This window comes from Trachypithecus francoisi, unplaced genomic scaffold (assembly GCF_009764315.1).
Source record: "Trachypithecus francoisi isolate TF-2019V2 unplaced genomic scaffold, Tfra_2.0 Lachesis_group5, whole genome shotgun sequence".
Taxonomy (NCBI): Eukaryota; Metazoa; Chordata; class Mammalia; order Primates; family Cercopithecidae; genus Trachypithecus; species Trachypithecus francoisi.
Window position 1 is genome coordinate 112,799,907 of NW_022681470.1, and position 11,831 is coordinate 112,811,737.

The window sequence follows — 11,831 nt, forward strand, 5'->3', positions numbered from 1 at the left end:
AAAAAAAAAGCAGGCCAGGTGCAGTGACTCATGCCTGCAATCCCACCACTTTGGAAGGCCAAGGTGGGAGGATATGACCTGAGCCCAGGAGTTCAAGACCAGACTGGGCAACACGGTGAGACCTAGTCTCTGAAAAAATTTAAAAATTAGCCGAGTGTGGTGACATGTGCCTGTAGTTCCAGCTACTCAGGAGGCTAATGTGGGAGGATCACTTGAGCCCAGGAGCTCGAGGCTGCCGTGAACAGTGATCATGCCACAGCACTCCAGCCTGGGTGAAGAGTAGGACCCTGTCTCAAAAAAATAAATAAATAAAATAAAAAGGTAACATCATATCAGGCTTCTCAGTCTTGAAAGAATTTGAAGGCCGGGTGTGGTGGCTCACACCTGTAATCCCAGCACTTTGGAGGGCCAAGGCGGGTGGACCACAAGGTCAGGAGATCAAGACCATCCTGGTTAACATGCTGAAACCCAGTCTCTACTAAAATACAAAAAATTAGTCAGGCATGGTGGCATGGACCTGTAGTCCCTTCTACTTGGGAGGCTGAGGCAGGGGAATCTCTTGAACCTGGGAGGTGGAGGTTGCAGTGAGCCGAGATTGCGCCATGGCACCCCAGCCTGGTGACAGAACAAGACTCCATCTCAAAAAAAAAAAAAAAAAAAAGAGAAAAAGAAAAAGAAAAAAGAATTTGTGTAGTGGAGGGCCTAGGAAGTATGAAAATATATTTTCGTATTTTCAGCAGTTGTCAAGCACTGACTATAATTATCTCTTGTGTTCTTTATCTGGTATGACATAGAAGGAGAGCTTAAGAAAGAAATGTGACAAACAGCCCAATTTTTATCACTCACCAGAGGGACAATACAGACTGAGGAAAAGATGAGTTTCACTTATTTTCAAAAAATTTGGCAGAATTCTCCACCCGGCCCATCTGCCCTGATCTGGACAAGCTGGCAGCCTGACAAAGCAGACAAGCTCTTGAGCCTGGCTCTCCATGTCTCAGTGATTCCCTGGTGAAAATGAGCACTCTTGGCCTTTCTTACAGCCAAAGCTGTCCGAGCCTATCAGCTGACCACAGATGGAGAAGGCTATTGATGTCATTAAAAATCCATGCTACAGGCCAGGCATGGTGGCTGACACCTGTAATCCCAGCATTTTGGGAGGCCAATGCAGGCTGATCACTTGAGGTCAGGAGTTCGAGACCAGCCTGGGTAACATCAAAAAACTCCATCTCTACTAAAAATACAACATTTAGCTGGGCATGGTGGAACGTGCCTGTAATCCCAGCTATTCGGGAGACCAGGCAGGAGAATTGCTGGAACCCGGGAGGCAAAGGTTGTACCGAGCTGAGATCGCATCACTGCACTCCAGAATGGGCGACAGAGCGAGACTCCATCTCAAAAAAAAGGGCTTTTTTAGAATTATTTCTGAGTGATGAAAATTGGGGTAAATTTTTATTTTCTTTACTTGTACTTTCCTGTATTGCTTGTTTTGTTTTTTTAAGGATCATACGTGGGATTACAGTGGTGAGCCACTGCACCTGGCCTTGCACTTTTTTATTTTACAAGTGTAAGTTTATGTGGTTCAGCTACACTGGCTTTCTGTCCATTCTCTGAGCACCAGGCTGAGTTTGTTCCTCATATTTGCCTGCCAAACTCCTCCACACCCTTCAGATCCATGCTTAAACTCACTCCTCAGAAAGGCCTGCTCTCACTTTCCCCATCTAAGTCTCCTTGAAATAATCTCTCATCATATCTTTCACTTTTCTTGCAGAGCACTTAACGAAATGTATAACTACAAGTCAATTGGAATGGTTATTTGTAAGTATCGACTCGGCTTCCCAAGCCAAACGAGCTTCTCCCTGGGACCACCTAAGTTGGGAAATGTGAAAGGGAAGAGAGGAGGCTGGTGTAGTGTGGGAGAAGGGTGGAACACTTTACTCCTGGTTGGGTGGAGAGGAAGCAGCTGAGAAGGGATTTGGAAGATTAAGAATGATGTATGGGGATTTTTATTCTGTTTCTGTGAATAAATTAAAACTTTTCCTCCTGGAAAAAAAAAGTCCTTAGTGAAGACTACGTTGCTCATTAGTATCATCTTGCTGTAGTGGTGGTGTTTTTTGCTTGGTATGTGTGTTTTTATATATGAAGATGAATTCTTAGCACCCTAGGAAGTGCTAAATTGTGTATCCAGATTGTGCAGGGTTAAAAACAGACTGCTTGGCCGGGCGCGGTGGCTCATACCTGTAATCCCAGTACTTTGGGAGGCCAAGCTGGGCAGATCACGAGGTCAAGAGATCGAGACCATCCTGGCCAACATGGTGATACCCCGTCTCTACTAAAAATACAACCGGGCGTGGTAGCGCATGCCTGTAATCCCAGCTACTCAGGAGGCTGAGGCAAGAGAATCGCTTGAACCCGGGAGGCAGAGGCTGTAGTGAGCCAAAATTGTGCCACTGCATTCCAGCCTGGCGATGGAACAAGACTCTGACTCAAAAAAAAAACACAAAAAACAAAAAAACAGACTGCTTGGCCAGGCATGGTGGTTCACATTTGCAATCCCAGCGCTTTGAGAGGCCAAGGGGGTGGGGGTGGATCACTTGAGGTCAGGAGTTTGAGACCAGCTTGGCCAACATATAGAGAACTTCCATCTTTACTAAAAATATACAGAAATTACCAGCTGGGCATGGTGGCTCACGCCTGTACTCCCAGCACTTTGGGAGGCTGAGGTAGGTGGATCATTTGAGGTCAGGAGTTCGAGACCAGCCTGGCCAACATGGTGTTATGCCATCTCTACTAAAAATACAAAAATTAGCCAAGTGTGTTGGTGGGCACCTGTAATCCCAGCTACTTGGGAGGCTGAGGCAGGAAAATCACTTGAACCCAGGAGGTGGAGGTTGCAGTGAGCAGAGATCGCACCACTGCATACTCCAGCCTGGGCGACAGAGCAAGATTCTGTCTCTCTCAAAAAAAAAAAAAAAAAAAAGAGACCACACACAAGGAAGCAAAAGTGGGAGGGTGAGGAGCCAGAAAATCTCCCTCAATTGAAGTAATAACCCCTAGAAATGCTCTGAGGTCACATGGGAGCTCCAGTAGGGTCCTTTTGAAAACTGGTGGGATTCCTCAGTTATGGACCAAGAATGAAGTATGTGTGTGTATTGCCTATTAGTTTATGAAAGTTTTAAAGGATTGATAGCATTGCCAAGGATGTGAGAAAAGGTGAGGGTGTGCAAGGTTAATGAGAAGTAAAAATTGATGCAATTTCTCCAAAAGATAAATTGAGTAATAGGGAACAATATGAAATATATATGTCCTTGGTCAAATAATCCTCATTTCTAAGAATATAATTTAAGGAGTTAACTGAATGACAGTTGAGCAAATGTTTACAACTATATGTGCAAAAGTGTTCACTTCAGTGTTGTTTATACTAATAGAAATTGGTTGGTTATCTGAGTTGGTTAGTTATATAAACTATATTACATACAGCCTACAGAACTCTATGCAGCCTTAAAAATAATAAAGTAGCCAGGTGTGGTGGCACAAGCCTGCAGTCCCAGCTACTTGAGCCTAAGGCAGGAGGATACCTTGAGCCCAAGAGTTCAAGGTTATATTGCACCATGATGACACCTGTAATAGTCACTGCTCTCCAGCCTGGGCAACATAGTGAGACTCTATCTCTTAAAGAGAAAAATGATGATATATATTTATATTTATTAACATGTATATATATATATATATATTTATTTATATTTATTAACATGTAGCAATCCCCTGCAATATTATTGCATGAAAAAAGCAGGTTATGAAACAGCATGTATGGAATAATCACACTTACGGACAATTATATATTTATGACTGGACATGGTGGCTCACATCTGTAATCCCAGCACTTTGGAAGGCTGAGGGGCTAGATTACCTGAGGTCAGGAATTCGAGACTAGCCTGGGCAACATGGTTAAACCCTGTCTCTACTAAAAATACAAAAATTAGCTGGGCATGGTGGCCCACGCCTGTAGTCCCAGCTACTTGGAAGACTGAGGCAGGAGAATCGCTTGAACCCAGGAGGTGGAGGTTGCAGTGGGCCAAGATTGTGCCATTGCACTCCAGCCTGGGTGACAAGAGAAAAACTCTATCTCAAAAAAAATTATATATCTATATCCATACATATAGAAGTCTAGAAAGTCTATCAGTATGGAGAGAAAGCTGGAAAGATATAATGAAATGTTTACAATGAGTTTAACCAATTATGAAATTCTGGGTAAGTTTCGTGGTCTTTTTGGCATTCTGTATTTCTTGAATTATTAGAATAAGAGAGTATAATTGTTGCAAAAACAATAAGATTATTTTAAAATAGTATTCAATAAGCCAAAACGGAATAGAGAAATTTAAAGTTCATCTCATTCAAATCAACACTTTGTATGCTTTTCCTTGAGTATGCAATTTGAATACTGCGCTGTAGTTTTCTTGCTGCATTCCTAAAGCAGTGATCTATACCAACAGATACGGTGATTAAAAATGTTCATATGTCATCATTATAGAAAGATGCTGAAAGTATATAAAAGATCTTGTGGCGGCCGGGCGCGGTGGCTCAAGCCTGTAATCCCAGCACTTTGGGAGGCCGAGACGGGCGGATCACGAGGTCAGGAGATCGAGACCATCCTGGCTAACACGGTGAAACCCCGTCTCTACTAAAAATACAAAAAAACTAGCCGGGCGAGGTGGCGGGCGCCTGTAGTCCCAGCTACTCCGGAGGCTGAGGCAGGAGAATGGCGTAAAACCCGGGAGGCGGAGCTTGCAGTGAGCTGAGATCCGGCCACTGCACTCCAGCCCGGGCGAAAGAGCAAGACTCCGTCTCAAAAAAAAAAAAAAAAAAAAAGATCTTGTGGCATACTGTAAAGTAGGTGTCTCTGTAATAATCTCTCATATCCTTTATTTTTCTTTCCTAGTGCTTAACCAAATTTATAACTATAGGTCCATTGGAGTGGTTGGTTATTTGTATCAACTCTGCTTTTCCTAGTGGTATGCTTCAAAAATGGCAACAAATTCTTCCCATCCCCATATGTATGCCCCTACATAATGACTTTGCAGGGGCTCCCATAGAGAAGTGAAGTCTAGGTCATGGCCTGACCATGTGACTTGCTTTGGCCAATAGGACATTAGCAATGATGACATGGACAGAGGCTTGAGAAGAGCTTGCACACTGGGGCTTGCTCTGCTACTGCACTTGGAATTCTGAGACCATCCTATAAATGAGTGTAAACTAGCCTGCTGGAGGATAAGTGGCCATCTAGAAGAGAACCTGGGTACCTCACTCAACAGCCTGTCAATGTCAGACCTCTGGGTGAAGCATTTTAGGTAATCTAGCTTGCAGTCAATCTACCAGCTGACCACAGTCACACAAGGGATCCCAGCATAGATCAGCCATGCTGCCCTAGACCAGTCAAACTACAGGATTGTGGGCTGAACAAGGGGTCCTGTTTAAGACAATAAGCCTCAGGGTGGATTGTTATATAGCAAAAGCTAACTAACACAGAGCCCCCTACCTTTTTTGTGAGACAGGGTCTTACTCTGGTGCCACTGCAACCTCAGCCTTCTGGGTTCAAACGGTCCTCCTACCTTAGCCTCCCAAGTAGCTGGGACCACAGGGACACACCACCACGCCCAGCTAATTTTTACATTTTTAGTAGAGATAGGGTTTCACCATGTTGCCCAGGCTCAAGTGATCCTGAGTTCAAGTGATCCACCCACCTTGGCCTCCCAAAGTGCTGGGATTACAGGTGTCAGCCACTGCACCCAGTCCTTTTTTTTTTTTTTTTTTTAGAGAGAGAGTCCCACTGTGTTGCCCATGCTGGAGTGTAGTGGCTTGATCACAGCTCACTGTAATTTTTAACTCACAGGTTCAAGTGAACCTCCCACCTCAGTCTCCCTAGTGTCTGGGACTACAGGCATGGACCTCCACACGTAGCTAATTTTTAAAACTGCTTTGTAAAGATGGGGTCTTGCTATGTTGCCCAGACTGGTCTTAAACTCCTGGGCTCAAGCGATCTGCTGGCCTTGGCCTCCCAAAGTGCTGGGATTACAGGGATGAGCCACTGCATTCTGCCTTTTTTTTTTTTTTTAATGGAAAGGTTATCTGAAGCTGGGCATAGTGGCTCACGCCTGTAATCCCAGCACTTTGAGAGGCCAAGGCAGGGTGATCACTTGAGGTTGCGAGTTCAACACCAGCCTGGCCAACATGGCAGGGTGTGGTGGTGCATGCCTGTAATCCCAGCTACTCAGGAGGCTGAGGCATGGGAATTACTTGAATCTGACAGGCAGAGGCTGCAGTGAGCTGAGATTGCACTGCTGTACTCTGGCCTGAGTGACAGAGCAAGACTCTGTCTCAAAAAAAAAAAAAAAAGCCAGCTGCGGTGGCTCACGCCTGTAATCCCAGCACTTTGGGAGCCCAAGGCGGCGGATCACAACGTCAGAAGTTTGAGACCAGCCTAGCCAATATGGTGTAATCCCGTCTCTACTAAAAATACAAAAATGAACCGGGCATGATGGCAGGTGCCTGTATTCCCAGCTACTCAGGAGGCTGAGGCAGGAGAATTGCTTAAACCCAGGAAGCGGAGGTTGCAGTGAGCTGAGATCGTGCCACTGCACTCCAGCCTAGGCAACAGAGGCGACTCTGTCTCAAAAAAGAAAAAAAAAAAGTAATACACAGGCAAAGAAGACCTCCATTATTGGGCCATTGGAGTATGAAAGATCCGTATTTGCAGAAATTGTCTAAATTTCACAGGGCTAGATAGTTCTTGGTAATGTTCTTTTCTCAGAGTTTAGTCCCGCCAGTGTCTAATGCAGGATTAACCTCCTCTTTTCAGGATTCATCCTGAATGGAAAGGGAAACTCTAAAGTCTGACTGAGGCAGGAGAATCCTTCGAGGCCAGGAGTTCAAGGCTATTATTTCCATATTCCTTTTTGGCCTATTGAATACTATTTTTAAATAACCTTATTGCTTTTATAACAATGATACTTTCTTATTGTAATAATTAAAAAGCTAGGCACAGTGGCTCACTCACTTTGGGAGGCTGAGGTGGGTGGATCACCCGAGGTCAAGAGTTTGAGACCAGCATAGCCAACATGGTGAAACACCATCTCTACTAAAAATACAAAAATTAGCTGGGAGTGATGGCAGGCGCCTGTAATCCCAGCTACTTGGGAGGCTGAGGCAGGAGAATCCCTTGAACCTGGGAGGCGGAGGTTGCAGTGAGCCAAGATCACACCACTGCACTCCAGCCTGGGCAACAAGAATGAAACTCCATCTCAAAAAAAACTTTGAAAAAAATTCAAGAAATACAGAATGCGAAAAGGGACAGAAAAGTACCAAAAACTTCAAAATTTTGTAAACTGTACCAAATCTGGATATGAAGAGTTATTTTTGCCCACAGTGCACTTCCCTGAAAGACATTACAATAGCTAAGGCTCCTCTCAGATAGAGTAGAGAGCAGTAGATATCTCCTATTGAGTGACATTTCTGTTTTACCCTAAGATGGTACCTACCCTGAGACCTTAAGATGCTACTAATTTCCAGAAGCCTAGCCCTAGAAGTTGCTTTCACCCAGACTCTATTTAGTGAGTGATCTGAGTGAGAATTCATCTGTCGAGTTTCCAAAATAGAAGAAAACTCATCCAACCTGAGACACATCAGATTACAAAACTGAAAACGGAAGAGCTATAAAAGTTGAGGTAAACAGGACCCCCAAGAGCTCTGAAGAAATGGCGTTACTTGTGAAGGGAGAGTGGCCCCACAGTTAAGCCCTGACTTAGTATGTCTGGGGCTAAAGTGACTGCCTAGTCGGTTTGGTCTACTATAACAAAATACCATAGACTAGGTAATTTATAAACAATGGATACTGATTGCTCACAGCTCTGGAGGCTGGGAAGTCCAAGATCGAGGCAGCAGCAGATTGGGTGTCTGGTGAGGGCCCATTCCTCAGAGATGGTGCTGTCTATGTGTCCTCACATAGTGGAGGGGGCAAAAAAGTTACCTCGGGCCTCTTGTATTTATTTTTATTTTATTTTAAGACAGAGTCTTGCTCTGTCACGCAAGCTGGAGTACAGTGGCATGATCTTGGCTTACTGCAACCTCTGCCTCCCGGGTTCAAGCAATTCTCGTGTCTCAGCCTCCCAAGTAGTTTCGATTACAGGCATGCACCACCACACCAGCTAGGTTTTGTATTTTTTGTAGAGACAGGGTTTCGACATGTTGGCCAGGCTGGTCTTGAACTCCTTGCCTCAAGTGATCAGCCTGCCTCAGCCTCCCAAAATGCTGGGATTACAGGTATGAGTCACAGTGCCCAGCCCCTCACGCCTCTTTTATAAGTGCACTAATCCCATAGGATATAATCACCTCCCAAAGGCCCCACCTCTTAATACCATTGCATTGAGGATTAGGTATCAATGTATGAATTTTGGGGGGGACACAAACATCAGACCATAGTGGTGACTAAGGTCCTTAATAGAATCCCAATCTCTGGAGTCACTGAAGAATAAATTATGATTAATTCCCTCACTTCAGAAAACAATTTGGCATTCTCCTGTGAAGATGAATCTGTATACACCCCACAACCCAGCACCCCACTTCTAGGTTTATACCTTCAAGAAATGTGTACCTGCACACCAGAAGACAGGTTCAACAATGTCCATAGCAGCATTGTTTGAAATAGCAAAACAATGGAAACCCAAATGTCTATTAACAGAAGAACTAATTTTTAAATTGTGGAATATTCACCAAAGGAGTATTTTATAACACTGAAAATGCAGAAAATATAGTAACATACAATAATGTAGATGAGTTTAGAAGCTTAGTGTTGAGGTAGAAAAGCAAATGTTATAACTCTATATACAATGCAATATATTTTTATAAAGGTCAAAAATAAACAGATATAAATAAGATTGTTTAGGGAGACATACATGTGAAAAAAAAAAAAAACAAAACAGGCTGAGTCTGGTGGCTCACACTTGTAATTCCAGCAATTTGGGAGGCCGAGGCAGGCAGATCACTAGATCTCACGAGTTTGAGAACAGCCTGGGCAAATGGAGAAACCCTGTCTCCCCAAAACTACAAAATTAGCCAGGCATGATGGTGCACACCTGTAATCCCAGCTAAGGTGGGAGGATGGCTTGAGCCTGGGACGGGGAGGTTGCAGTGAGCTGAGATGGCACCACTGCATTCTAGCCTTCACAGTAGAGTCAGATCTTACCTCAAAAAAAAAAAAAAAAAAATTAGGCCAGGCATGGTGGCTCACTCCTATAATCCCAGCACCTTTGGAGGCCAAGGCAGGTGGATTGCCTGAGGTCAGGAGTTTGAGACCAGCCTGGCCAACATGGTGAAACCCCATCTTTAATAAAAATACAAAATCAGCTGGGCATGGTGACTGGCGCCTGTAATCCCAGCTTCTCAGGAGGCTGAGGCAGCAGAATTGCTTGAACCTGGGAGGCAGAGGTTGCAGTGAGCAGAGATCACAGCATTGCATTTCAGCCTGGGGAACAGAGTGAGACTCCATCAAAAAAAAAAAAAGAAGAAGAAGAAGAAGAAGAAGAAGAACCACCAAATACAGGAGGAAATAGAAAAGCCTAGACACTGTGCTCATGAAGTGAAATAGCGTGCCAAAGGCTCAGGACTTTCTCCCCTGGGGGCTGATCCCAGGGACATCAGAACTAAACAGGGAACACTCTCCTCCCTAAAGCTGTTCTTTCTGCATTTTGGATAGTAACTCTTACCATTCTCCCACTCTAAAATCCTGACAAAAATCCTTGACCCACCCATCACCATCACCCTACACCATCAGTCAGTTGCCAAATCCTCTAACCTCTACCATCAGCATGTTTTTCACACGGATGCCTTTCCATGTATTCCACTGTCTCCATCCCAGTGCAGTCCCTTTATTAACCTCCTCTTTGACTTCAGTAATATCTTTGGCATTGGTGTCCTTGCCTTATCTCTCTGCTCTCACCTGTTGGCCCACCTCAACTATGCTTACTTTATAATCATGCTAATCCACTCTGCTTAGGCTGCTATCTCTGCCAGAAATCCTTCAGGGATTCTCCACTTAGTTTAGAATTTTTCAACCTTATCAACTTTGTAGCTCACACTATTGCACATTTCAGCCAGCTGGTCTGCTTGCAAGTCCCAGGATCATTTGCGTTTTCCACATGTGGACCTTTCGTCAGGCTCCTTCCTCTATCTAGAAAACACCCTTCCTCCATCTCTGCCCACTGAAATGCTACTGATTATCACAGAAGCAGGTCAAGTGCCAACTGTTTAAATTAGTTTTCTTTCTCTCTTTTTTTTTGAGATGGAGTTTCATTCTTGTTGCCCAGACTGGAGTGCAATGGCGCAATCTCAGTTCACTGCAACCTCCACCTCCCAGGCTCAAGCTATCCTCCTGCCTCAGTCTCCCAAGTAACTGGGATTACAGGCATGCATCACCATGCCCGGCTAATTTTGTTTTGTTTTGTTTTGTTTTTTTGAGACGGAGTCTTGCTCTGTTGCCCAGGCTGGAGTGCAGTGGCGCGCACATTGCAAGCTCTGCCTCCCTGATTCTTGCCATTCTCCTGCCTCAGCCTCCCAAGTAGCTGGGACTACAGGTGCCTGCCACCACGCCTAGCTAATTTTTTGTATTTCTAGTAGAGATGGGGTTTCACTGTGTTAGCCAAAATGGTCTTGATCTCCTGACCTCGTGATCTGCCCACCTCGGCCTCCCAAAGTGCTGGGATTACAGGTGTGAGCCACCGCGCCCGGCCTAATTTTGTATTTTTAGTAGAGAGGGGGTTTAAATGTTGGCCGGGCTGGTTTCGAACTCCCAACCTCAGGTGATCCACCAGCCTCGGCCTCCCAAAGTGCTAGGATTACAGGTGTGAGCCACTGTGCCCTGCCGTGAATTAGTTTTCTTCTCTCTTTTCCTATCAACCTCTATATTGCCACTCCTGCATTGTTTACCACATGTTAATCTTATGTCATCATTTATATGTCATTATCTGTGTACTTAAATGTTCCTCCTACCAACATTTATTAAGCACCTATGATATAACAAGGAAGTATGCACTAGGCACTTCACATGTGTTATTTAATTTAATTTAATTCCTACAACAGCCCTGTGAGATAGGTATTATCATCCCCCATTTCACGGATCAGGGATTCGATGCTGACAGAAGTTAATTAACTTCTCAAAGTAGCATCCTTACTAAATGGCCTCACTCATTCAACAAATTTTATTCCAATCCATGTCTGCTAGATTCCTAACCCATGGGCTTTTCTTTTTTTTTTTTTTTTTTTTTTTTTTTTTGAGGCGGAGTCTCGCTCTGTCGCCCGGACTGGAGTGCAGTGGCCGGATCTCAGCTCACTGCAAGCTCCGCCTCCCGGGTTTACGCCATTCTCCTGCCTCAGCCTCCCGAGTAGCTGGGACTACAGGCGCCCGCCACCTCGCCCAGCTAGTTTTTGTATTTTTAGTAGAGACGGGGTTTCACCGTGTTAGCCAGGATGGTCTCGATCTCCTGACCTCGTGATCCACCCGTCTCGGCCTCCCAAAGTGCTGGGATTACAGGCTTGAGCCACCGCGCCCGGCCGGGCTTTTCAATATAGAGTGGGGAACCCCTTTGAGGGCAATTAGCCCTGGAGCCTCAGGACAAGGCAGAGCGTGTTAAAGGCAGCTTTCTGCTCCTCTTTCGTTCGATTTGCTTCACTGCACCATGGGAAACGCTCCTTTAGCTGGCAGCCAGCACTCAGCCTGGGCTAAAGAAATGATTTGTGAAAACAAATATCATATAGGATGTTTAGTTCCATGTGTGACCCTGATT

The 11,831-nt window shown here is 44.8% G+C and overlaps 1 protein-coding gene across 4 annotated transcripts in view; it reads right to left on the reverse strand.

The window, feature by feature from the left end:
• The window catches only part of LOC117075709 (UPF0577 protein KIAA1324), an 85,633-nt gene that overhangs the window by 70,527 nt on the left and 3,275 nt on the right, over positions 1 to 11,831 (reverse strand). The gene's annotated exons all lie outside the window — the stretch shown is intronic.